The sequence below is a fragment of the Megascapheus bottae genome, chromosome 8 (assembly GCF_031878675.1).
Source record: "Megascapheus bottae isolate mThoBot1 chromosome 8, mThoBot2.hap1, whole genome shotgun sequence".
Taxonomy (NCBI): Eukaryota; Metazoa; Chordata; class Mammalia; order Rodentia; family Geomyidae; genus Megascapheus; species Megascapheus bottae.
The window spans coordinates 11,636,046-11,663,347 of record NC_143516.1 but is presented as its reverse complement, the minus strand read 5'-3'; the positions used below and the strand labels follow the sequence as shown (position 1 = coordinate 11,663,347).

General features: G+C 43.9%; 1 protein-coding gene and 1 pseudogene across 1 annotated transcript in view; both read left to right on the top strand.

The window, feature by feature from the left end:
• Nucleotides 1–27,302, top strand: part of Ust (uronyl 2-sulfotransferase) — a 234,491-nt gene that overhangs the window by 163,918 nt on the left and 43,271 nt on the right. The window lies entirely within an intron of this gene.
• On the top strand, nt 1,764–26,782 carry LOC150059550 (plakophilin-4-like; annotated as a pseudogene).

The following is a 27,302-nucleotide window of genomic DNA, read 5'->3' as shown; positions in this document are numbered from 1 at the left end:
CCAACTGCAAAAGAAAAAAAGGGGGGGCTTCATTTTTTTCTTTTTTTTTTCCTTTTTCTTTTTATTATGTTTGTGGCTCAAACCTAAGACTTTGTGCATGCTCAGCAAGTGTTCTGCCACTGAGCTATTATCATCATCATCATCATCATCATCATCATCATCATCATCATTTGACAATACTAGGGGTTAAATTCAGAGCCTCATCCTTGAAAGCAGGGGCTCTGCCACTTCAATCATGTCTCCAACTTCCTCTGTTTTTACTTAAAAAATCATTTCTGGGGCTTGAATTCTGAGCCTGACTTCCCCTGACTTCTCCTGACTTCCCCTGACTTCCCCTGTGATAGCACATGCCCATAATCCCAGCCACTGAAATTCAAGGATCTTAAATTTGAGGACATCTTAGGATACAAAGCAAACTAACATCTCAAAACAAAACCAAACTAAAAGTGTTTAAAATTGGTAGTGGGGACAAGTCTTACATTTTTGAAGCACTGGCCACTGCAGAGATTATGGGACCAGAGAGATTGCTGGGAGATTTTCCTGCTGGAATTGTACCCCACGAGAGGAAGGAGAATCTTCTCCAGGCTCCAGCACTGTGCTGCCAGAGGAACCCACCAGATGGCTTCTTGGTCACGTTCTAGCAGCAGAGCACCCAACTCCCCAGCATGATAGAGGGGAACTGGGGGCCCAAGCAAGTCTGACTCAAGTCCTTCATGATCCTGCAGCATTCTGAGTAGGAGAGAAGACTGTGTTCTTGTTCACAGGATAGTTTGTAGATTTGGAAGATAGCCTGCAGTCATATATATATATATATATATATATATATATATATATGAAACATTTGATTCCATCTCCTTGGTCTGAATAAATAAAATTGCCCCTGTCCCAGCCTTCCTCATTTTGGCAGGCCTGGAGGACTGGCCACATGACTCAGAAGAGGGTGTTGTTAGCATTTCCCTGGCCTGCAGGCAGCTGTGAGGAGCCAGCATCCTAGGGCCCGGGCTGATGGGGTGCTGACCTGTCTGGGACTGGCTACCCCCTCCAGGCTTGTGTACCAGGTCCTCCTCTGCATACCTCCTGTACCCAGCACAATGTAACCTGGAATTGGGGTGCTTTGTCATCATCACAGACCCCCAAAGCCTGTGGTTTTATCCAGTTGCCAAAAATCAAAAGTCAGTGTTTGGCTGGGATCCCTGCAGAGCTGCTTAGCATACAGCTGAGCCAGCAGCACCCAGGGCCCAGGGCGGGTGGGCAGGGCTGGCATCCTGCGCTGCACAGCCTGGGGGTGGGGGAAAGATGGGACGGGGGAAAGGGGGCAGGCCTCCACAGGGCTGGTGGGGGTTGAGGAGGACCGTCCATTCCCCCACGGGGCAGGCCAGTTGTGGGTGGGGACAGCCCACGTCCCATTGGAATTAGAACTCAGGACACTCAGTGCCTGCTTGGACCTCCATAGGTCACTTCTGATGGAAAAGAAGAGAGCTGGACTGAGTTCTGTGCTTTTTCTCAGGGTCGCCTTCAGTAACCGCACTGGCACTGTGAACGCCATTGGCTTCCAGATAGTTAAGCATCTTAGAGCTGTCCTCCGTATTTTCTGCCCACAGCTGGGTTCTCTCACACTCGCTGTTTCTTTCCAAGCCATTCTTCATGGGCGTTTAACCAGCCCGTAGATTTATAACTCAATCAGTGGGAGCAAAGGAACATAGTGGACTGATAGCAGCCACCCCCGGGAAAGGCGTGGCTCCTTCTGCGTGTCCAGTGCCACTATGTCTTCCCCACCACGGAGCAAGGGGCTGGGGCGAAGGCTCCACCTTTTCAGGACTGCCAGTCTTCTGGGAGCCCAGGCAAGCTCAGGCTCCTCCTCTCTTGTCCAGCTGGATGCAGGCGGCTTTACCTCCAGAGTAGAGAATGTCTGCACATAGGATGTCCATCCTCACAGCGAATGGTCCAGAAGGAGAAGCAACTATGATTTGCAGGAGAGGACTCCATTCTTGTCCAAGCCCTTCCCCCACACCGCAGCCTCTGAGCCTCCATGGAAAAGAGTTCTCACATTGTTTTTCTCAGTCCTCTACTTGCACACGTGTGACTTGTGTAAGGCCAAAAAGCCTGGGCTCAGGAAATATCCTGCACAGACACCACTCTGCATGTTCAAACTCCAGGCTGCCAAGCCAAGCAGATTTCCCAGCCATGCCTGCCACCTCCCAAAGCCACCTTCCCCTGAAGAGCAGAGACTGGTGGCCTCTTCCCAAGGAGAAAACTGCCTCTGTCATTGTCTTCATCTGGCTTGGCCAAAAAAAAAAAAAAAGCATGGAAAGTCATGCATGTTTCAAAGACAAGGTATGTAATTTACAGCTTCTTAATTCATAAGGAATTCAGTGAATCATGTTGGCTCGACTCAGTTCGGGAGAAGCCTGAAAATGAGCCAGAGGCCGCAGACGTTTCCAGAGAGTTCTGTCTTTGAATCTGCCTGAACACTTTGGACCCTGGATGTCCCTTTCGTTTTGGAAGTAGCCATGGGAAATACCACTGTGTGGAAATTTCCACCGGCTTCATCAGTTAAAGCCATCCTGCGAACGAGGCCTGGGGACTCTGCTTTCATCCTTAATGTGTCCTGTTTCTAAACAAAGAAAAAAATGGGGCTTTAGCTCTAGCTCAGATGTGGCTTCTGATTGATTGCAGTCTGTGTGACAGGCTGTACAGACCAGGACTTGGGGTATGCACCCCTCTCCCTTCTCAAATGGACCAGCTGATGACTTACTTCCCTGTCTTTCTCATCTCTCCATGGGGACTGTGTTACTCTCCTTGCCTGGGCCACTGGAATTGCAGAAGTGCTTTAGCAAATTTGTACCCTGAAAATCCATTTAAATACTGGTGCTTCCACCCCCTGGGCTCTGTGGTTGGCTTGGTATGACCTGAAAATAGTCCTTGTGCTGCTGGTGGCTGCTGGGGAAGGGAGGCTTTCCTGTTCTAGGAGCTCATGAGGTGAGAGATGGCTGCTGTCTGGACCCAGGGGCTGTGCCCTGACCCCGCCAAGGTCTCAGGTGACCTCAGGAGACCCCATCCCAGATGAACATGTTTCTCTTTAGGTTTCCATTAGGTGGAGATGGGTTTCCAGACATTCATTATCATTATTATTAAGTAGTTGTACAAAGACGTTTCAATTCCAGAAGTCAGGTTATAGGTGTGAAGCATCTCGATCAATGTCAACTCTTCCATCCTTCTCCCTCCTTTCCACTCCAGCCTGCTGGAGTGGCAATCTGTGGCTTGTTTATCCACTGGAGTGCCTGTAGGCACCGAGTTGTAAAGTCATGCAAACACCATGCTATCTCCATCCAGAGGCCTAGAGGACCAGCCACAGGAATGGGTGTGACCAGAGGTACAGGGGACAAAGGAGCCCTAATTCTTTCACATCTGCTCGCTACTGGTGGTTTTAAGACTAAAGTCCAGTTCTGGAGGCTAGCTGCTGTCTAGTGGCCCCAAGAGTTGCTGCAGGCAAACAGAAAGGAAAAGCCGGGTACCCAGTGGCTCAAGCCTGTAATCCTAGATATTCAGAAGGCTGGGACTTGGAGAAATGAGGTTCAGATCCAGGGAAGAAAAGTCCCGGAGATTCCATCTTTAACTAACCTAGCAAAATGCTGGACTGGGGGTGTGGCACAAGTAAGCAAGAAAGCTGAGTGAGAGTGAAAATCCTGAGTTCAGGCCCCAGTACTGGAGAAATGAGAGAAAAGGAGGGAGGGAGAGAGGGAGGGAAGCAAGGGAGTGTCCTCATAGGGGCCCTTCTTGGACGTTTGGGAGGGGGCGTGAAGTGGCGATGGAAAACAGGAATAATCCCGGGAACACAGACTCTGGAGACCAGACTCAAGGTGCAGATCTAACTTTATTTTTTAAAAATGTGCTTACATACAGCACATCATCCAGTGGCAGCCACTCAGACCATCAGCCGCAAATAGGGCCTTTCTATGGCAACCATCAGCCAAAGGTGTCCTGAGACACTCGCCCTTACCTGAGACAGGAAGAATCGCAACGGACGTGGGAAAAGAACCAGCTCAATGATGTGGGCAAGCTAAGAGTTTTGCAGAATCTGTTTAGGAAAAAAATAGGAATTTAAAGCAAGGTAAACCTAATTCCATGAGATCCTAACACTTTTTTGTTTGGAGAAGAAAACAGTTATCTTTTGCTTCAGCATAAAGAAGAGCTCCAAGCAGATGTGGAGAAACCAGTGAATGAGTGAGAACATTAGCCAGGCATGAGGATGAGGGAAAAGTGACATTGCCATCCCGTGCCCCACACACTTGCAATTGCTGATGTCTGGTCAGCCATAGATGTCCCAAAGCTTCTCAGCTTAAGTAATAAGGAGAGCCAGCGGGTCCTGCAGCTGGATGCAGTAAAGCAGGGGTGAGGCCTCTGGCTGGAGGAGGTACTGCTTTAGATGAGGTGCTACCCCAGGAAATGTGCACGCGCCCGCAGGCTTACACTGAGCCACTCATTTGACTGTAGGGGGAGGTGAGGAGTATGGGGGAGGGCGAATCACTCTCCAGATGTTCCCTTTGGGGACAGCATATTGCTCCCTCTGATGGCCGCCCAGGCATGTGTGTCTGACCTCCTTTCTGTGTGGACGGTCCCTTCGGGACCATCCACCAGCCATGATTGCTGCTCGGATGCATCCTGCTGGCCACCTGTCAGCTGAACTCGCGTGCTCTAGTCCCTGCCCTCCTCCTCACAGCTAGCAGCTGCCTCCTCCTCCTCCTCCTTCTCCTCCTCCTCCTCCTCCTCCCAGCCTCAGGCTCTGCACTGTGCCCCAGCCTGGCAGGTGGCTGGTGGTTGACCAGGGCACAGACTCTGTGTGGCTACTTGAAAAACCACTGAAGCCCTAGCGTCACTCCAGAAAAATCTTTTTTCATTGGTCTGGGTTGCAGCCTAGGCTTTGGGATTTTGTTGTTGTTGTTTTTTTCTTTTTATTCCAAAAAGCCTTTAAAGCTATAGTAACTTGCAGGGAAGGCTGAGAACTACTGGGGAATAAATCATATGCCCAGTTGTTGCTGAATCCCTAGGAGCTGGTTCCAAGGAGAGAAACACACACACACACACACACACACACACACACACACACACACACACACACACACTAGAAACTTACCTTCTTAGCCTCTGCCCATTTGGAAAAGGCTGTCATTCCCTTTCCTCTAGAACATTTTCTGTGTTCCAGGCTTTTCATTAGCCCAAGCAAATGTCATTCAAGAAGTTTAAGGAGGCTTGCAAGTTCAAGGCCAGCCCCATTTAAAAAAAAAAAAAACAGCCAGGCACCATTGTCTTATGCATGTGATCTGAGGGTCACAGTGTGAAGCCAGCCTGGGCGGGAAAGTCTGCAAAACTCTTATCTCCAGTTAACCACTATAAAGCTAGAAAGTGGAGCTGTGGCTCAAGTGGTAGAGGAAGGAAAGAAGAGAGGGAGAGAGGGAGGGAGGGAGGGAAGGGAGGAAGGAAGGGAGGGAGGGAGGGAGGAAGGAAGGAAGGAAGGAAGGAAGGAAGGAAGGAAGGAAGGAAGGAAGGAAAAGGGAAGGAAAGGAAAGGGAAGGAAGGAGGGAGTTCGAGAATGTAGTATAATATCAGTATCTGTTGTGTTTATGAATACCTTATGCATTTTCAGTCAGGCATTTTTCTGAGATTGAAACATTTCTTACCCAGAAGCCAAAGAAAGAGCCTGTCACATGGCACATTAATGATCTCACTTCAGAAAGCCTCAGCAATAAAACAGATCCAGCACTGTGGTGAGGAAAGTATTTCAGCATGTGGACATCCTTTTGTTTGGGGTGACAAGGCATTTGGAATCCACTGCTGTCTCTTCCGGGGACATGTGACATCCATCATGGCCAACTCATACCAAGACAGAAATGCTAATAAAAAGGCATGGCTAACAGAATTAAACTATTGGAAGAAACCTATAGTGAAAAGTGAACATACCTTAATCGGTGTTAAAATTTTGTATTTCACTTCTTCACCTTATTTTAAAGAGGCTGGCACCCACTACAGTTGTCTCCATTTGCTTTGCCATCTCTCTGCGCAGCTGTTTATGTACAGAGTATAAATTCCCCCAAAGGGTAAATGACCTCCAAACATGGTCTTAAAAATATTTTTGCAAAGTCTGAAAGAGAGGCAAAGTAAGTGTAAAACATCTAAAAGATTTATTGGAATCTCAGCTTGAATTCTAATTAGGAGTACTTATGAAAATGTCAATATTAACATGAAATAGCTGGCAGTTTCTCTAATAAATGTAAATTGAATTAGATAGTGCATAATTGGAAAAATACCTGCTATGCTCAAAGTCTCCCAAAACAAGTCTGTGAGTCGGTTGGCTGAAACAGTTTTGATGCAATGGCTGGAAACTGTAGGACAAGACCAAGGAACATAGAAACTAGACCAGGAGCCGGCCGGCTGTCCCCATGTGTACATCAAAGCATAGGACACAATGTCCATGTTAACACTAGTGTATTATTAAACCAGGTGGCCAAGTATGGGTGGAAGGACAGAAAGCCCAGAACCCTCAGTTGTCTTTGAGCTGTGGGCTGATCTTCATGTGTGAGCTACTGAAATGCAATTGAAAATCAAGCTTGCTTTCAGTGTAGAGAATAGAAAATGTGCCAGGCATTAGTGGTCCACCCCTCAGGATTCTGAGGTCCAGAGGATTATGATTCAAGGTCAGCCTGGGCAAATTAGTCCAGCAAAAAACTATATGGGAGGTAGGGTTCAAATGAAAGAGCACCAGCTGAGCAAGTGTGAAGTTCAGACTTCAAACTCCTCTACTGGCAAGGAAGAAAGGAAGAAAGAAAGGAAGGAAGGAAGAAAGGAAGGAAGGAAGGAAGGAAGGAAGGAAGGAAGGAAGGAAGGAAGGAAGGAAGGAAGGAAGGGAAGGAAGAAAGAAAGAAAGAAAGAAAGAAAGAAAGAAAGAAAGAAAGAAAGAAAGAAAGGAAAAGAAGAAAATCAAAGGAGGAAAAGAAGAAAATCAAATGTTTGGGGAAGTTACAGAATAAGTAATTGCGCTTGGAAATTCTGATGGCTCCAGTTCATGCTCAGTGACATTCTCAGAGTATAAGTTAGTAAACTATTTCTGTTCTCCTTTATGACAGGTCACAGATAAGAGTAGGACTGGTACCTGTAAATGAAGTTGGTGGGAACGCTGTAGGAAGTTTGATTTTTTTTTTTTATCCTGCATTTCTCTTCCTCTTTGAGAAAAGCAGCTGAGTCTCTATGGAGCAGACACTGGCACTGTGGAGCTTATCTGTCCTGGAGAATACATGTGCTTTCTCTGCCTCAACCCAGGCAATCACTGCTGAATATAAGACCTCAGTTGGAGCCTACTCAATTTCACACAAACACAACTATTATAAAAGAAAAAGGGAAACAGTGTGCAAGAAGCTCCGGTTGCCTAATATATAAATTCTGGTCTGTATTTCATATTACAAAGTAGAAACACAATGGAATTGTATCAGCATCCAACCACACATAGCAAAACTTAGCTCTACTTGCTGGAAAAAACAAAGTAACTCTGGCATAGCTTGTATAGTCCTATCATGACTTTATGGTGTAAATCACTCTCTCCATTTTTTTTAATGAATACACTTCTGGCCGAGCTTGTAAGAAAAAGTCTTCAGATTGAGTGCCAAAGTGGAACAGGCCTACAATCCTCGCTACTCAGGGGGCTGAGAGGTGATGACCACAGTTTGAAGCAAGACCAAGCAAGGATATCTGTGAGACTTTAGCACTAATTAACCACAAAGAGCCAAAACTGGAGATGTGGCTCAAGTTGTAAAATACTAGCCTTGAGCAAACAAGCTGAGGGACAGTACCCAAAATCTGAGTTCAAGTCCCAGGACTAAAGTGTACACACACACACACACACACACACACACACACACACACACACACACACACCTGTCTATAAGGTGGCTGTCTTATTTGATGGCCCATGGACTCCAGAATGTCTGCGTTTGCAATAGTCTGCTGCCAGCGTGAATTCAGGGTTGCTGCCTTCCCCTGAGATCTCCGGGTTTTCATGTGACCTTGGTTCTTCTCCCATGGGTGTGGTTTTTCCAAGCAGTCACTTCTTCCTCGTGCTACAATTTGATAAATTGTAATAAATGCAAACTAATTCATCATTTACAATTTTGCAATACCAAAGAGAGTTGAAAAACAAGTTGCCAGCCAAATCTCAAGTGAGGTCCAATTTTACTCTGTTTTTAGTTAGGAGAGCAAAGGCAAACATGAATCGGTCGATGACAAGGTGGTTTGAGGTTGGGGCTGGCCCATTTCTGACATGGAGCCCTCATTCACCCTCTTTACTATGAAGCCTTCCTTGACTTCCTCTGCTCCTTTGGTTTTGTCATTGTTGTTAGGTTTTTTGGTTTTACAAGTTTTGTTTGGTTGGTTGGTTAGTTGATTGGTTTTGATGATGGATGGATGGATGGATGGATGGATGGATGGATGGATGGATGGATGGATGGGTCAGTGGGTTGGTGGGTAAAGGGATGGGTGGGTGGGTTTTTGAGATAGAGTCTCAATGTTGTCCTCACACTCATGATCTTCCTGCCTCAGTCTCCCACCTGTGGGATTACAGGCTTGTACCACCATGCCCTGCCTTTCTGTGACATTCTGAGAGGCTGTTACAAAAGGCTGGGAAGGTCTAAGAAGTCACCTTGAACAAACCTGTGTTTTTTGGTAAAATGGCTTATATTTCTCACTGAGGGTTGCCACACTTACACCTAGCTCTGCAGGCCAGCACGCTCAAACCCTTCTTTTCATTTTACTTGTGAGACTCAGTTGACACGAGGCAGTCTTGCCTCTCTATCGTGTAACACTGTTGCTCATGGCTGGAGAGAATGGTTGTGCTATATTTCCTGTGTTCCTGCACAGCTCATAAATATGAACTGTAGCAGGTGATACTGACAGACATCCTTCCCCTGATGATGGTGGACAGATGGAAACAGCTGTGGAATATGAGGAGCAGCGAGGCTTGAAGCAGTTGTATCTGCTCCTGCCACTCACCACTGGTAAATGTGTTTTGAGTAGACCATGACCTTGTAAGAGGTCATTGCACCGTCCATTACATCCCAGGGTGTGCCTTTGCTTCCTGCCGACTTCCACTCACAAACTAGGAGACAGAGACATCTATTACTTGCTTCCGTGGCCATTCATGGTTTGCTGGGAAGCTGTTTATCTTCCCAACGCTTGCCAGCCTGCTGGTGAATTATGCACATTTCCTGGAAGCTTCCAGATCCCAGACTGTTCTCATGCACTCCAGTGTCTAAGAGCTGGACTCAGCAAAGCCGTCCGGGGAAGAGAAGAATGAACGACACTACTCACGAAGCCTATGGCTATTGTACAAAGGGCTGTGCCCCAAGCAGCCTTGAGACCTCAAAAGGCTCTGGACTTCTTAGGGTTCTCATCAAACATTATACTAATTTATGGAAAATAAACATTATTTCTAGTGAACCCAAGATGCTGTGGGAGGAAGCACACTTTCAGGAGAAAAAGTAGGTTCCTGAGCCAGATCTGGTAGTATATACCTATAATCTCAGCACTCAGAAAGTTGAAGCAAGAGGATCACAATCACGAGAACAGCCTAAGCAAAGTAATGAGACTGTCTGAAGAAAATACAAGGCTCATGAGAATAGTCCTTACCTCCAAAAACGCTTTTTTGGGAGGCCGATGGCCCGGCAAAAGAATGTGTAAACTATTCCTTCCCACAACATGTCTCCTGGATTTACTTATTTTCAATTTTGGGGTATTTGGTATATAATAGGTGCTTCCTCCAGGATTTGGGAGACATCAGTGATTAGAACCAAAGTGACTGTTGCTGTGGAGCATTCATTCTAGTTTGGCCTCTTGTTTCAAAGATCTTGGTCATCTTCATTGTGTTTCCACTCATCAGACTTATCTTCATCCAGTGCCATGCACTGGGCGTCGACGTCATGCCAACTGTGGCTATATGGCTAAGGCCTCTGGAAAGAAGACATAGGCTCGATCTCAAGGAGCTCAGGTAAAAGGGAGAGTCTGACCAAATCAAAATTTTAACCTTAAGGTATTTCACTGGAGGTGTGGGGACATGAGACAATCCAGAGGAGGTGACAGCTGAGCTGTTCCCTGTGGGATGAATACAAGAAAATCAGGCAAAGAAGGGCCACTTAGCTTGCCACAGGGGAAGAATGAAAGGCAGAGAGAGTGCTGGGATGATAAATGTGAGGCTGGAAATAGAAAGAACCAAAAACTGAGGTTGAACAGCCAGATAGAACCTAAATCATATGTCAATTCTCTGTTGTATACCATTTATTTAAAAACCAGTTGCAATACCCACAGCCATCTTTCTTCTGGTGTTCTCTAAAGGTAGACAGGAAGCAGTTTTCCTGACCTCTGATCTGAAGTTGTAGATACCTATGAACTGCAGGCCCCACACTGTGTGTTATTCCGCTGTGCTCCTTCCTCTTTTTGAACCTGCTTCACCTCATTCCACCTCACCATTTCCACTTGGCCTCCAGCTTACCTCCTCTTGCTACCCTCTAACTACCCTGCCCTGTCCTGTCCTCTGCATCCAGCAATTAGCCAGATGCCGGAGGTAGCTGAGGGCCAGTGATTCTCTCCACCCACATCACAGCGATGAGAGCACACAGCAATGAGCTTCACAGTCATATCTGCTCCTTCTGGAATGGCCTATCCTACATGTGGGAACCTCATCAGTCCCCCAGTAAAAATGGGATGCTAGCTTTCAAAGGCTTTAGTGGACATGAAACTGGGGTCTGGAGCTCTGAAGAAGCAATTTCTAACCCCTGTGGGCTTTCAGAGGAGGTGGAATTCTTCTCTTCAGTATGTACCCCATAATAAAAACTCTGGTGGAAAAGTTGAACTGGTTCAAAAGGAATTTGGAAGAAAGAACTGATAATGAACGGTGAACTGATCAGAAACATTAGCGCCTTTTTGCTGAAGGCTGTGTCCAAACCATAGCTATACATGTCCTGAATCTCTATTGCTTTTTACAAATGCTAATGCAAGTGACAAATATTTCTTATTTGACTTTATAGAAAGCCAAAGCATTACACTGAAGAAGAAAAAAGTGAAGGTCACAGAGTTCAAGAAAAAATATGACCCATGAGCCTGTTACTAAAACATGGCCTTGGTCCATATGCAGATAAAGGAGAAAGAAGCTGGAGTGCAATACAGTGATCCCTGTACTGGAGATGGCACTCTTGCAAGGGGGAGTATGACAGCAGCTGAGAGAGGGAAGCCATCACCCCAGCTCTTCCAGGTGTCCTTCAGGCCAGCAGAGCCCTTGTTGATTTAAGGCAACTGCATCCATTCTTCCATGAAAGGGTCCTATAAAACTCAACAACCAAGCCATAGGCATCGCTCATTCTAACCTCAGAGACTGAGCACCTGTCTGATCTGGTACCTTCCAGTCTTTGCCCCTAATCCTCAAAGTTCATATGATAAAGAACAAGATTTCCTGAGTTCTTTAGAAATTCAGTGGTTTTGATTTTTAAAAATCACCCTTCTTATTTATAATTTAGATAGAAGAAGGTCTAAGTCAATGACAATCCAACTTGAAAAAAAAAATAAACCCTATACAGTTTGTGGTAATATCTCACATTTAGATATAAAAAAATAAGTATATAGAGAAAGCAAGTTCAAAGACATTTTCACCTTTGTTCTTCTTACTATTATATTTAGAGTTTGCCATTACAGTTAAGGCAACCCCCCAGTGAGAAATATAAGCCATTTTACCAAAAAACACAGAAAGGGGATATATGCCAGGATATTGTTCTATCCATTCTATCTTTATAGCCTCTATATCTTATATTGTGAAGTGTGATGGCATTTTTTTTTCTTCTTTTTGTTTAACTGTATTTTCTGTAACAAATCAACTGATCTTGTAATGCAATGACTTAAGGAGAAAGAGGACCAAGATTTGATGCTAGTGAGATTTTTCCTGCTTTTAAATTAGAATAATTAAGCAAATTAATGCATGAAGATTGAGCTGCCAAAGAAAACATGTAGTATCAGGCTAACTAGATAGTAAAACGTCCATTTGGCAGCTTAATCTCTTTCACATGATACCAGGGTGTTTTCATGATAAAATTACAATCCCAGATTTTCAGACCTTCAGATTCATATTTTCCATCCAAGCCCTCAAAAGCTTTTACTTTGGGGATTTTGCAGAAAATTTTGGCTTGTGCTTTACTCATTTGCCTCTGCCCTGTGGACGGCAGTAAGAGACAGTACCACATACACCAGCAATCCCCAGACCTGCCAAGGACAGGGTTTAGAAGCTCCATGTTAACTACTTGAGAAGTCCTTTTCTCAAGCACCAACTTCTCAGGTTCCACTTATGAGCCTTACTGTAAAGTACAGCTAGGAAGCATAACTATCAGAAAAGATGGCAATGGAATCTGAAGCATGGGCTAGGAGGAGTAAGAGGCAAGAGGTGGTCCATGTAAACTTAATAGTCATTCACTTAAGAAATGGTCATTGAACTTCTGTTATAGATTCCCAAGCCCTGACACAGCCTTGAGCAAGCCCCACCTCTTATGCAGCTGGCATCCAGTGGGCAGAAACAGTAAACAGACAAGATACAGTGTATAATCCAGGTAAAGGGACTGGAGGCTATTTAAATCAAGACTGTTCTCAAACAAGTATTCCTCAAATGGGTCCTCAGATCCTTTTGAAAAGCTAATGGGTAAATTCTAGCCAACTACAAATTCCAAAGAGAAAAAAAAGTATATTCGAATAGGCCCACTAACTTAGCATTTTTGCCATTTTTGAATGCAGACAGCAGACTACAGCATCATTCACTATGCCTGTAATATCACCAATAGAATAGAAATGTTTTATGCCAGATGCCAGGGGCTCATGCTTATAATCCTAGCTACTCAGGAGGCTGAGATCTGAGGAGCCCAGCTTGAAGCCAGCTCAGGCAGACAAATCTGAGAGGCTAATTAACCAGATGTAGGGGAGACAGGGCTCAAGTAAGGACATGCCAGGCTTGAAAAACAAAAGTCAATCACAAACACAATGCCCTCCATTCAAGCCCCACTACCAACACACACACACACACACACACACACACACACACACACGGAACATAGACATTTTCTACCAGCTACTATTAACGGGAATTATCCTAGAGTAGTTACGCTTACTAACAACTTTTGGATTGATTTTATAGTAGATATTAGAACCACAGAGAAATCTTAATTCACATATGTTACTATGAAAGCTGTTTCCTATTTTTTTTAATTTTTTATTGTAATTAATAAAAGGATTACATGATATTTGCCAGATAGAAGGTGCATTAATTCACATACATTGATACCCTTTCACATGTCTTGGTACCCATTTCCCTCCCCCCCACCCCCCCACCCGCCTTGGTTTTCCCCCCTTCCCTATCAAATTTCAAATAACCAAATACAAATAAATTCAATATATCAGATAACAAAGTGAGATACTGTAACAATATGAGATACCCAAGGGACAGCAAAGGAGATGAGAGACATCACAGTACATTGAAGACAACAATCATTCGTTATATGGCTTTTGTTTCAATATCCTGGAGGTCCTTTCAATTAGCTTCATACTATATGGCCTTATGTATCAAGATTTTGCTCTATTGCATCTCTGCTAGTAGAGCCCAAGTTTTCTACTGATTATGACGAATGAGGGAAACCATTGAGCCTAAGTTCCTTTGAGTCTGGCTTACTTCACTTAATATGATTTTTTCTAAGTCTTTCCATTTCCTAACAAATGGGGCGATGTCATTCTTTCTGACAGCAGCATAGAATTCCATTGTGTACAAATACCACAACTTGCTGATCCACTCATCAACTGAGGGACATCTAGGTTGGTTCCATATCTTTGCTATGGTGAATAGTGCTGCAATGAACATTGTTGTGCTAGTGGATTTAGTATGCCCTTGTTTCTGGATGGTTGGGTAAATGCCAAGTAGTGGAATTGCTGGGTCATAGGGGAGTTCTATGTTTAGTCTTTTGAGGCACTGCCATACTGCTTTCCATAGTGGTTGAACGAGTTTGCACTCCCAAAAACAGTGTAGTAGTGATCCCTCCTGGCCACATCCCCTCCAGCATCTGTTATCATTCATTTTCCTGATCCTGGCCATTCTAACTGGAGTCAAGTGGAATCTTAGAGTTGTTTTGATTTGCATTTCTTTTATGACCAGAGATGTTGAGCATTTCTTCATGTGTCTATAGGCCATTTATGTTTCTTCTTCAGAGAAGACTCTCTTTAAGTCTTTGGCCCATTTTTTAATGGGATGGTTGTTTTTTTGGAGATTAGTTTTGGAGTGATTCAATTTTTTGAGTTGTTGATATATTTTAGATATGAGGCCTTTGTCCGTTGTTTGGTTGGTAAAGATCTTCTCCCACTCTGTAGGCTTCCTAATTAATTTACTAGCTATGTCCTTTGCCATACAAAAGCTCCGCAGTTTAATGCAGTCCCACTTATCCAGCCTTTCTCTGATTTGTTGTGATTCTTGGTCCTTATTAAGAAAGTTTTGACCTGTGCCAAGGAGGCCTAGTGTATCTCCAATTCTTTCCTGTAAAGTTTTCAGTGTGTCAGCTTTTACCTCCAGGTCTTTGATCCATTTGGAGTTAATTATAGTGCAAGGTGACAAGGAAAGATCCAACTTTAGTTTTCTGCAGGTGCTTAACCAGTTCTGCCAGCACAACTTGTTGAAGAGGCTATCTTTCTTCCATTCTATTTTTTTGGCTCCCCTGTCAAAGATTAGGTGGCCATAGGTCTGTGGTTTAATATCTGGGTCCTCAGTTCTATTCCATTGGTCTTCAGGCCTGTTCTTGTGCCAGTACCAAGCTGTTTTGAGAATTATAGTTCTGTAATAGAGTCTAAAGTTTGGAATTGAAATTCCTCCAGCGCTGTTCTTTCTGCTAAGAAGTGTTTTTGCTATACAGGGTCTTTTATTATTCCATATGAAATTTTGAATTGCCTCTTCTATTTCTTTAAAGAATGCCATTGGCATATTGATGGGTATTGCATTGAATTTGTAGATAGCCCTTGGCAAGATTGTCATTTTCACAATGTTGATTCTTCCAATCCAGGAGCATGGGAGGTTTTTCCATTTCCTTAGTTCTGCTTTAATTTCCTTTTTTAGGGTTTTAAAGTTTTCATCAAAAAGGTCCTTTACATTCTTAGTTAAGCTAATTCCTAGGTACTTTATTTTCTTTGAGGCTATTGTGAAAGGAGTTACTTTCCTGATTATTGCCTCGTTCCTGTCACTGTTGGTGTAAAGGAAGGCAGTTGATTTTTGAGGGTTGATTTTATAGCCTGCTACTCTTCCAAAGTTTTGAATCAGCTCAAGGAGCTTGGGAGTAGAGTCTATAGGATTCTTTAAATACAGAATCATGTCATCTGCAAAGAGGGATAGTTTTATTTCCTCTTTCCCTACTTGGATCCCCTTTATGCTTGCTTCTTGCCTTATTGCACTGGCTAGGAATTCTAGTACTATGTTAAAGAGTAGTGGAGAGAGTAGGCATCCTTGTCTCGTTCCTGCTTTTAGAGGGAATGGCTTTAGATTTTCACCATTAAGTGTAATACTAGCAGTGGGTTTCTCATACACAGCCTTTATTACATTGAGGAATGTTCCATGGATTCCTAGTTTCTCCAGAGCTTTTAACATAAAGGGGTGTTGGATCTTGTCAAATGCCTTTTCCGCGTCTATTGAGACAATCATGTGATTTTTGTCCTTGCTCCTGTTGATGTGTTGAATTATATTAATTGATTTGCATATGTTGAACCAGCTTTGCCTCCCTGTGAGGAATCCTATTTGATCATAGTGTATAATTTTTTGATGAGTTGTTGTAGACGGTTGGCCAGTATTTTGTTGAGAAGCTTTGCATCGATGTTCATCAAAGAAATAGGTCTATAGTTCTCTTTCTTTGATGAATCTCTGTCTGGCGCCATCTTCCTTCCTCTCGCTGTTTCCTATTTTAATAAGTAATTCAAGTTCTGTGTCCTTGGTAACCCTAACTATGTTATTTCTTATCATTAGACTTGTTGCTCTGGGAAGTGAGATCTTGGGCCTCACTTGAGGATACGGCCATGCTCTTTGCAAACTTCTCAGAAGCCTTCACCAAAGGGATGTGCTCAAGAATTGAGATTTTATCCAGTCAATAATCTTTACTGTCCCATCCAGAGCTTTCTTAAGAGAAATGAGTGTCTCCTGACCTATTGCACGCCTAGTGGTGAAGGACGGCTTCATTTCCACCAAGGATAGTGACCTTCCTTGATTTCCACTGAGGAGCTGCTTGTTACGCTGCTGTTGCTATGGCTTTGCTCAGTCACCGCCATCATAAGACAAACCCCACCCAGTGTTCTTATGAAAATGATCTTGATGTTGTGAACCCCTGAAAGGGTCTCAGGAGCTGCTTGGGAGTGGTAGACCCCATTTTCTAAGTACTACAGTGCTGGTGCAAGGGGCAAATGTAGAAATGCCTTCAGACACTTAAAACCACCTAGTAGATGGATAGATACTCTTTGAATTTCAAAAAAGAAAGAAAAGAAAAAGTGGTCATTGTTGTAGACTGCTGTTTAGCTCTTTGAAAGGGAAACTTTACCCTTGTGGTGGTGGTGGTGGTCTGTTTTGGGGGGTTTGTTTGTTTGTTTGCTAGTCCTAGTGCTTTAATCACGGGCTAGTTGCTGCCATGAGCCTTACTGTGATCAAGACTAGTGCTCTACCACTTGAGCCACTGAGCCACTTCTGGCTTTTTTTTTCTTTTTTTTTTTTAACTGTATTTTATTGTCAGAATAATGTATAGAGGGGATTTCTGGCTTTCTCTAAGTGGTTTGTTGGAGATGAGAGTCTCACTTTTTTGCCCAGCTTGGCTTCAAACCGTGATCCTCAGATCTCAGCCTGTGAGTAGCTAGGATTTCCAGGCATGAGCCCCTAGTACCCAGCTACCATGCTTTTTAAGGAGAACTTTTACAATCTCAATCAGAAATACTCTTCACTTGACATTTTTGGATGAGCACTGTCGTATAGTGCATAGTGGAGGAAGATCTTGACTTCCTGCTCAAGAAAAAAAAATTCCAAACACCCAGGAGGTTGCTTTTCTTTATAGGATGTACTGGGACTTAAACGGGCCCTCACAGTTTCCCTCGGTGTTTTCTGTTGTTTATTTTTTTTGTTTTTGTTTGCATTTTTGGTTTTTTATTTTTGGTTTTCAGAGATATTTTGCTAGTTAATTGGAAATAAGAACCTTGTGTATTTGTCTGCCTGGGCTGCCTCTAACCAAGCTTTCTCAGATCTCAGCCTCCTGACTAGCTAGAATTATTGGCATGAGCTATGGATTCCCAGTTCCCAAAGGGACATTTGTCTCTTTTATGTCATGAACACCTGAACCTCAACAATTAGCACTGCCTACAAATTTGTTTTCGCAATACTTACAAATACGCTTAACAATATTAAGAATTGCAAAGGAACCAACTTATATTGAAATACAGTTCTAGCCATAGCACCTCACTGGAGAGACTCAACACTTACGGTTGATAACTGTGTCCTTCCCATGGGCATGAGGAAATACCAAGGGAGTTGAAAGGCTGATTTTATTTGTTTGTTTGTTTGGGGATTTTTTTTTTGTGTGTTTTTGCTTCCAGGTCAATCAATACCTTAAATTTCCAAATTCTGTATGTTAATGAGATAGATTTCTAGATCTAACAAGGCTCCTAGCAAGAAAGTGAATGAATTTTTATTCCATCTCCTATTAGATCAAGTGGTTTAGGTTTACTGCTAAATATAGAAATGGCCCGGAACCAAATGTTAGGAAGATCTTGGATGCTATCTGCCTAGCCATCTACAACTGTTGAGTATTCTCCACTGGAATGCTATAAAACTTTGATTGCTCTTTAGAAAAAAAATTATACCAACACCTCCTTTGTTTTCTTGTTTCTTAAATCAAACCATCATCATTAGACTTACTATACATTGAAAAATAATCAAATCCTTAGTGCTAAACTAAGAAATAAAGTATTTGCAGAGTTGTATGACTTCCTAAATGGATAAACTCATAATGACCCTATACTAAACTTTTCTACTCTCCCAGTGAAAGGTTTGGAATTTATTGCAAACCAATTTGTCCACTTTCACAAAGGGAGTGTTGCTTCCATCATGAAAATAACCAATCATGAAAAAAGTCACCCAGAGTCTTGAATTGGCAACAGTTATTCTTTCATTATGATTTACGGCTATGTTTTCCTTGGATTATATTGAAATGAATTCGTATTCTTTGACTTTAGGGTGGAAAGGTAAGTTAGTGGTTTGAAACAATTCCAGGATCAGGAAGTCAACCTGTGATTTCAAGTTTGCCACAAATAGTGCACTAGTGGACATTCACTATTTCATTAGTCAGTAGTCCCTGTCTTTATAGTCCTAGAACTGCTGCCACAAAGAGAGAGACAGAGACAAAGAGAAAGAGAAGGAAAAGGCATATTTTTCTGTTTTTGTTGCCTCTTACTAAACATTCTGGAAATTTTCAAATATTTATTAAAGAATAGTTTGATGACATTCGATCACATAGACAATGATGCTAAGATCTTGAAAATGGACATTCCTTACTAGCCATCAGTGGCTCATCCTTAGAATCCTGACTACTCAGGACACTGAGATCTGAGTATTCCACTTGGAAGCTAACCTGGAATGATTCCCAGAGACACTTATTTCTAATTAATCAACAAAGAGCCAGCACTTCAGGTGTGGCTCAAATGGTAGGGCAAAACAAAGCAAAGTGAGAGCTAAGAGCCCTGAATTCAAGCCCCAGTCCAATAGTGTTAAATACTGATTTTATTCACTTTCAGCATCTTTTCATTAACCTTATTGCGGGTTCAAAATGAGAGGCGGGGGTAGGAAGGGAGACTGTGGCTGAAAATCAATCCACAAACATGTTGTTTATACTCTGGATAACCAGAAGCTGAAAGTGTGATGTTTGTGGTTTGTTTTGAGTTCTTAGGCCAAAACTATCAAACCATTGGATGGAAAAGAAAGAAAAAGAATTCAGAGCCTCTTCCACTGAGAAAGCAAAAATGATCAAAGTTCTACAGTTGCTTTTAGAAATTTGTGTGGCCCAAAGGAGTCATAAATAAGTTTTATGGTATGAAATGCTTAAAGACTATGTATATGATTTCCCAGAATTTTCTTCCATGCTTCTGCTCACAAGTTCCTGTGGGTTGGAAGCCCTGAGTGAGCTTCATTTTCCCATGAGCACAGCTTCCAAGTACTTGTTGAGAATTGGCGTGGGCTGCATTGAACAGGTGAAGTGAACAGATTTGAGGTGAATGATTTGTTTCTCTTGCTGTTAAACGCTTCAGCGTTCCTTCAGTCTCTGACCTAAATTTTCCACATACCTTTCCCTTATGGAATTACATAGAGAGCCATCAAAGCCAGGTACCCAGTGACCTGTAGTACTAGCTATTCAGGACGCTGAGATCTGAGGATCACAGCTCAAAACCAGCCCAGACAGGGAAGTCCATGCATGTCTTACCTTCAGTTAACCAGAAAAGAGCCAGAACTGAAGGCAGTACCAACCTTGGTTGAAAAAGCTGAACAAGAACATGGAGTTCTAAGTTCAAGCCTCAATACTAGCAAAAGATAGAAAAAAGGGAAGAAAGAAAATAGAGAGAAAAGGGAAGGAAGAAAGGGGGAGGAAGGGAAGGAAGGAGGGAGGAAAAAATGGAAGCAATCAAAAAAAGTAGGTCATAATCTAACTACTATACTCCTAGCTACTCAGGAAGCTGATATCTGAGGTTCAAGGCCAGCCTGGGCAGGAAAGTCTGTGAGACTCTTATCTCAGTTACTCTCAGAAAACCAGAAGTAGAGCTGTGACTCAACATAGTAGAGCTCTAGCCTTGAGCAGAAAAGCTCAGGGACAGAGCCTAGGCCCAGAGTTCAAGCCCTACAACCAACCTTCTCTACAAAAATTTTAAAATGTGTTCACACAGTCATAAAAAGAGAGAGAATGGTAAAAGTGGTAGTTTCTACAGGATCTGTGTTTTTTTTTTCTGTCATTCACTGATTATTCTAAGGGTTTCACCAGCATCTCAATATTTATCAATGTTAAAAGACAAATAAGCCCTGGGACTTATGTTCCAAGTGTAATTAGCGCTGCCCCCTGCAGGTCATAGCAAGTGCTGCGGACTTGCTGGTCTGAATGCTCTGACCTGCAAAAGCAGTCGAGCCCAGGGGACTTGGTGCATGCCTAGTAACCAAGGTAACACGGGGAGAAAATCACAGCAGACTGCTGGTGGCAGAGGTCAAAGACAACCAGGATGTAAAACTCCGGTCATTATTCTTTCAAGTGGAGCCAACACCTGGAGTTTGCCTTCTCCAGTGAGAGATGGGTGATAGGTCAGCTAATGGCTTTTCAATGACTTGAAAAATTATGCCGGAAATGAACACCCACTATGCTATATCTTGACCTTCACTCTCATTTAAGCACTTTTTTGTTTAAAATATATTTTGGACTTTTCTCTACTGGTGAATTTTTTATGAACTTATCTACTGAAAATCAGTATTATCGTCTGAAAGTTTTTATCCCATACCCGGGACTCCCATAGTGACTTGCTAAGCATAGCACAAATCAAATAAAATTTTCATCATCTTTGAAGGCTACTTTTATAGGGCATCTGTTTGGCAGTAGGTGAGTGAGTGCCATATTACAGAGAAGAATCTTCCGGAAGTGTAGGCATACTCTTAAGAAAAGATAGAAATTATGATGCTGTTGTGCTTGTGACATACTTCAAATAGTAGGATTAAAAGAAAAGAAAGAACAACATATGACCAAGTCGTAATTATGAAGTGACAAGATCTCTTAAGGCCTCACAGAAGAACTCCAGAATTGCACTTGGTAATAGGCCTCATCTGCACATCTCCCTTGGCTCTGTGACATGAAGCAATAATACATACTGAGGCTTCTGCATGGAGCCCCCTGTACCCATCTTCCTTCCTCTAACTGGACATCAGGCCATGCATCGCTCCAGGCTCAGCTAGGATTCCCTCTGAGAGACTCACTGTAGCTCAGCAGCCCGAATCGCCCATCCTGTTCTCCCTCTAATGTGAAACTCTGCTTACAGGCATTCTGTGTGATAATGCGCCAGATAGCACATTCAGAAAGGAAAATTATACATCGCCAAAAACACTATCATTATAAGAACTAGTGATGACTAATGTGTTTCCACTTTAATCTTTGACAATGTTTGTCCAAACCAGGGTTGGACTCAGTGGTTTTAGATTAGAATCTTTGAGCATTGACTTGCCTATGTTAACCAGAGAGGGAGGAGGGGGAGGGGAGAGATCTGTCAGGATTCTACACCTGGCATCTCTTTTTGCCAAGAAGCCTGGAAGAACACTGTATCTAGTAGGTGTGGCTTCCAGAAAGTTCAGAGAATTTAATAAAGGCAGCCAACCTGGCACTCTTCATGTGTGCAGTGAGCCTTCCTATAAAGGCCAGGCTGGTGGCTCCATCTTTTTAATCGATCAGGGAGCCCTGTTGGTTCATGATAAATAAAAACTGTTGAAATTATCCATGAATTGATGTTTCACTGGGAATATTCAGTAGTGAATGACCCTATAGAAATTAACAAATGCTCAGTAAACACTGCTGTGTGTTTAAAAGGCACTAAGGAGATAGACAGTAGGTAGGGTTTCATGATGTATTTCTGCCCAAGGCTGGCACTGTACTACTTGAGCCTCACCTCTGCTTTTGACATTTTGCTTGTGAATTGGAGATAAGTGCCTCTTGGATTTTTCTGCCTGGGCTGGTTTCTAACTATGATCCTCAGACCTCAGCCTCCTGCATAGCTAAGATTACAGGTGTGAGCCACACTGCCTCCTGAAAAGATGCTTATTATTATTTTTAAGTAGTTGCCATTCAACAAAGCAGTTTATGAATACACTGGGTCTTGATCAGTGTCTCCCAATCCACCCCTTCTCTCACTGTTCTTGGTTTTGTAGAATGTGCATTGCAAGGTGCTTTTTCACCAGGAGCCTGCAGGCATGATCTCCTCACCACCAGAACCACCTGCCGCTGTGGGGGAGGGGAGGCTACTGTGCAGGGTTCAGATTGGAGCAGCAGACACATGTCAGTGGGTAGACTGAAGCACACAGGATGAAGCTCCAGTGATGCCCAGGGCCTGGAGATGGCATCAGTGACACCCATGCTCAGAACCCAGCCTGGTTATGCTGCTGCCCGTGACTGATGTGATACTCAGGGTACAGATTCTGTTCCTGTGGAGGCAAGCTAGTGGGCAATCCAAAAGCCCTTCTTCTAGAATCTAGAGGAACTGGAGGACTGAAGACAGCTGAGAATAAAATATAAAAGACACAGAGAATAAAATATGATCTCAGTTGCCAGAAGTGGGGAGCCGAGCAGACCTGCACCTCAAAAGCAGGGTGAGGAATCGATCAAGCTGAGCTCTCAAATGGGCTTGAACACAGCTTGCTGGCTAAGAGCCAGGATTTTCAGATTTAGAACCTTTCCTTCAAGTCATTCCTCAGTTAAGATACGCCCCTTTGTGCTTTGTGAGCGCTCTGTCCAGGTGGCATTCCCTGGACCACCAAGGGCCCTGTGTGTGTCTCAACTTTCTTTGCACTAGAGCTCCCTAGGGCCCTGCTTTCTAGCCCGCTGGTTTACTGTTGGTTTGGAGAGCCATATCTACACCTCTGTGTGCATTAATTGAAGCCAGTCAGAGCAAGAGGACTTTGAATGCCACTGGACAAGTAGAAGATGCTCAGGGTGGGTGAGGGGGTGAGTGAGGATGAGTTTCACACGAACACAGTAAGGTGGCATATTAGAAGAAGGATTTATCTCTATTGTTCCCCTGCCATTAATATGGAATGAGCCCTCTGTCTCCAGTCTTCCCCACCCCACACGCCTGTTCAGGGCATACTCCTTTGTTTGTCTTCTGTCTGTGCTGTCCTTTTGATTATTAACCTACAGCCTTGTCTGGTCATTGTGAAGAGCTCTGAGATCAGTAGAGGGAAGGCCTATCCCAATGTGATGGCTACTTACATGTTTGGCAGGTATATTTTAAACATTTCAAACAGTGATCCGCATGGTATTCCAGGTTCTATTTACACAGGAGGTGAGAAGTTTTATCTTGTCTATGAGGGAGCTGTCATCGGTGTCTCAGCCCTCAAGAGAGAACTGGCAGCTCCACGGGCCAGACGCAGCTCCTCTCTTCCTCCCTGCATTTTTGAATTGTGTTGCCTTTTGTAAGGTACAGTGAGAGCCCCAAACCATCTATTTGCGCCTTGTGTGTTGCTGTCACTCTGAACTTCTGTTTAAATTTGCTGAGAGCTGGGCTGTGGATGCAGCCAGGTTCCTGCTGGTAAGGCGGCTGTGCTCTGCACTCTGTGAGCTGACATCTAGTCAAAGGCAAAGATTTATGTTTCTTTTTTTAAAAAAAAAGCATGTTTCATATTTATAGACATTTTAACGTTCAAAACTGTTGCATTAATATTTGGCTCAAAACGTAAGATGCTATCTTAAAATAACAGGAATTTTAGAGGACTATTTCTGAGGTCTTTGGTATTTCCTGTTGACTTCTATTTTTCTTTCTGCCTCCCCTCCCTGTCTCCCTCTTCTCTTCTTCCCCTCTCCCTCTTCCCTTCCTCTATCTTTTCCTCCCTCCCTTTTGTGAGGCAGAACCTCACTGTTTCCTACACTAGGCTTACTGTCCTGTCTCTTTGGGGAAAGAAACCATTTATCACCAGAAACAACTACGCAAAGAGTCTGAATGTTCTCAGGGATAGAAAAAAGAAGGAAAGGGGCGGGGAGGGAGGGAGGGAAATTCTTAGACATTGAAACGCAATTGTCATGACAAAAAATTCAAATCAACATGGAAGATCAACTGATCTCAAAAGTGAGTAAATGTCATAAAAGATTAATCACTTAATCTTTTTTTTTCGAAACTGATTCTTAAAGGGACCATTTTTATGTGTGTGTGTATGCCAATCTTGAAATTTGAACTCAGGGCCTGAGTTCTATCCCTGAGCTTTTATAGTCAAGGCTGGCACCCTCCCCACTTGAGCCTCAGCTTCACTTCCTGGCTTTTTGAGTGGTTAATTGGAGATACAAGTCTCATGGACTTTTCTACCTGGGCTGGCTTTGAACTATGATCCTGAGATCCCAGCCTCCTGAGTAGCTAAGATTATGGGCATGAGCCGCCAGCACCCAGCTTTAAAAAGACTATTTTTATTGGAATGTATTCTAGACCATAGGTTTAAAAAAAAACTTCTAAAACTTACAACAACTTCCAATAGAGGTAATATAATTTTTAATAGTTTGGGGCAATTTAAAAAATGTTTATCTCGGAGTCTTCACCGACGCCGGCCACGGAGGCGGCACCAAGGGCGTGGGGTAGAGGGGCCAGTCGACCACCGGGTGGTAGGAGAGCCTCTCTGGGGAAGGGGACAGGTGGGGGGAGGGAGGGATGGGCAGCAGGCATCACTGGTGGAGGAGGGACAAACACAGACCCACCAGGGAGCTGCCTCTACTGGCCCAGGCATGGAACCCCAGACCACAGCCACCACTATTCTAGCCTCCTCGGAGGAGCAGGAGCTTCCCTGTCAGCGACTCACCCGAGAAGTGGAAGTGGAAAGGCAGATGGTTGCCGGTCAGCTAGAAAGATGTAAGCTTGGAGCAGAATCACCAAGTTGTCGCCAACACCAGCCCAGCTGAGAAGTCATTTCCTTGGAGATCAACAGATGTGCCCAATACTGCTATAAACAAGCCTAGAGTTTCTGACGCTGGCCAACCCAACAACTATCTCATCAGGACCAAGCCAGAACAAGGAATCCTCTATTCACCAGAACAGACATCTCTTCATGAAGGTGGGGGCTCACCGGGTTATTCAAGAAGTTCAACATGAATGAATTCGTATTCTGACAGTGGATACCAAGAAGTAGGGAGTTTCCACAACAACCAAACTCTGAGCAAGGCAGAGAGCAGGCAACAGCACTCATTCATGGGATCAAACCCTAGTTCAGCCATCAGTAAGCCAACCGGGCCATGAGAAGAGTTAGTTCAGTTCCACCCAGAGCACAGGCTCCTTCTTATGTGGTCAACACAGGCGTGTCTCCTTCACGGGGGTCACTGAGAACTTCTATGGGCAGTGGCTTTGGCTCTCTGTCAGTGATCCACCCCCAGCCTCTGAACCCCAGTGCATACTCCTCCACACGTGTGTGAACACATCTGACTACGACAGCAAGACCATGGAGAACCCTGGGGAACCTGTCCTATCAGCTGGAGCTCGAGGTCCCTTGCTCGACGACCTGCCAGGGAAAGAATCTCCCAGCAAAGACTCCGAACCCAGCTCTGGGGGGAGAAGAAGAAGAAGAAAAAGAAAAAGAGGATGCCACAAGAGGGTCTGTGGAATGGACTTGGCCCTATTCCGGGACTGTCCAAATCTCCCAAAGGAGTTGAGATGCTATGGCATCCGTCAGTGGTAAAACCATCTCTGACTCTTCCAACCCTGCCACCTTGGAAGGCTCTGCTGGATCTCTCCAGAACCTTTCTGCTGGCAACGGGGAGTTTGCAGCATACATCGGGGCAGCTGTCCGGAAGGGAAAAGGGCTCCCCATCCTTGTAGAGCTTCTGAGGATGGGTAACAATAGAGTGGTCTCTTCTGTGGCAACCTCCCTGAGGAATATGGCACTGGATGTGCACAACAAAGAGCTTATAGGTAAATATGCCATGTGAGACCTAGTGAACCGGCTCCCAGGTGGCAACAGCCCCAGCGTACTGTCAGACGAGACCATGGCAGCCATTTGCTGTGCCCTGCACGAGGTCACCAGCAAAAACATGGAGAATGCCAAGGCGCTGTCTGACTCAGGTGGCATCGAGAAGCTGGTGAACATAACCAAAGGCAGGGGAGACAGGTCGTCTCTGGAAAGTGGTGAAGGTGGCAGCACAGGTCTTGAATACATTGTCCCAGTATAGGGACCTCCGGAACATTTACAGAAAGGATGGGTGGAACCAGAACCACTTTATTACACCTGTGTCGACGTTAGAGTGAGACTGATTCAAATCACCCCCTTCCTTGTCTACCACCAACCAACAAATGTCACCCATCCTTCAGTCAGGCTCCAGCAAACCTTCACCAATTCACATCAGTTCCTGTTCCTCACCAGCAAGAGAACAAAATAGACGGCTACAGCATCGACAACTGTACTATAGTCAAGATGACCCCAACAGAATGAATCTTGATGCATATAGGTTGTAGTATTTGCAGTCTCCTCGGATCTGTGAAGATCCTTCTTTGATGACCGAGTTCCCTTTCCAGCTTCTACTGATTATTCAACACAGTATGGAGTGAAATCAACCACAAATTATGTAGACTTTTATTCTACTAAACGACCTTCTTGTAGAGCAGAACAGGGTCCCCAGACTTGTGGGTGCAGCATCGAGACACTGGGCAAAGGAACTCTTTCTTTCTAACCTTGTTTGGATTGAGGTGAAAAGTCCAACTTGCTGATTTGATGATGACATATGAAAGTGAAATGGAAGGAATGAGTGAAGAGCATATTTTATTTTCTTTTGAGGAATTTTCAGGGAAGTGAGGACACGGGAGAGGACTTCCTAAGCTTTATCTAGGTGTTAGATCTAACTACTTGTAGGTTCTGTAGTCTGGTGAAGGTGTGGGTGATGCGACAAGAGGTTTGAGAGATGGGTGAAATGAGATGGGGTAATTCAAGATGATTTTTTATGTGAATAAAGTTATATTCTGATAGTTTGTACGAAAAAGACGGATGCCCTTCATGTTTTATTGCAATTACTAAATGTCAAGATTGCTTGCTATTATGTCTTGTAAATTTCTTTTATTGGTGTAAATATGGAAATGCCACATTGGTTAAGTGCCATCATTTGTAATGCAGTGTGTCATTTGAAAAGAGATGAAGAAAATGACAGCTTAAAACCAAATGGGTAACTCGAGGAACGGTTAACAGTTTAAGACAAGTGCGGACATCCTTTGTTTAAACAAAGAATAGTGTACTTTGGAAGCACAAAGTCTAGGCTGGTATCGCAGCGCCATGCCCATACCCTGCCTCTTTCACAGGACACGTCACTGCCATTTTCTATGCACATGAAAGAAAAATAAATGTGGACATTTCATCCTTGAAAAAAAATGTTTATCATTACCAGCAGTGTTTCTCATCTCTTAGAAGGACGAGCTGGCCCTTTCCCTAGTGACATTTGGGCTCCTGCATGGAGTACGTCTTGCCCAGGCCAGAGAGGCCCTTG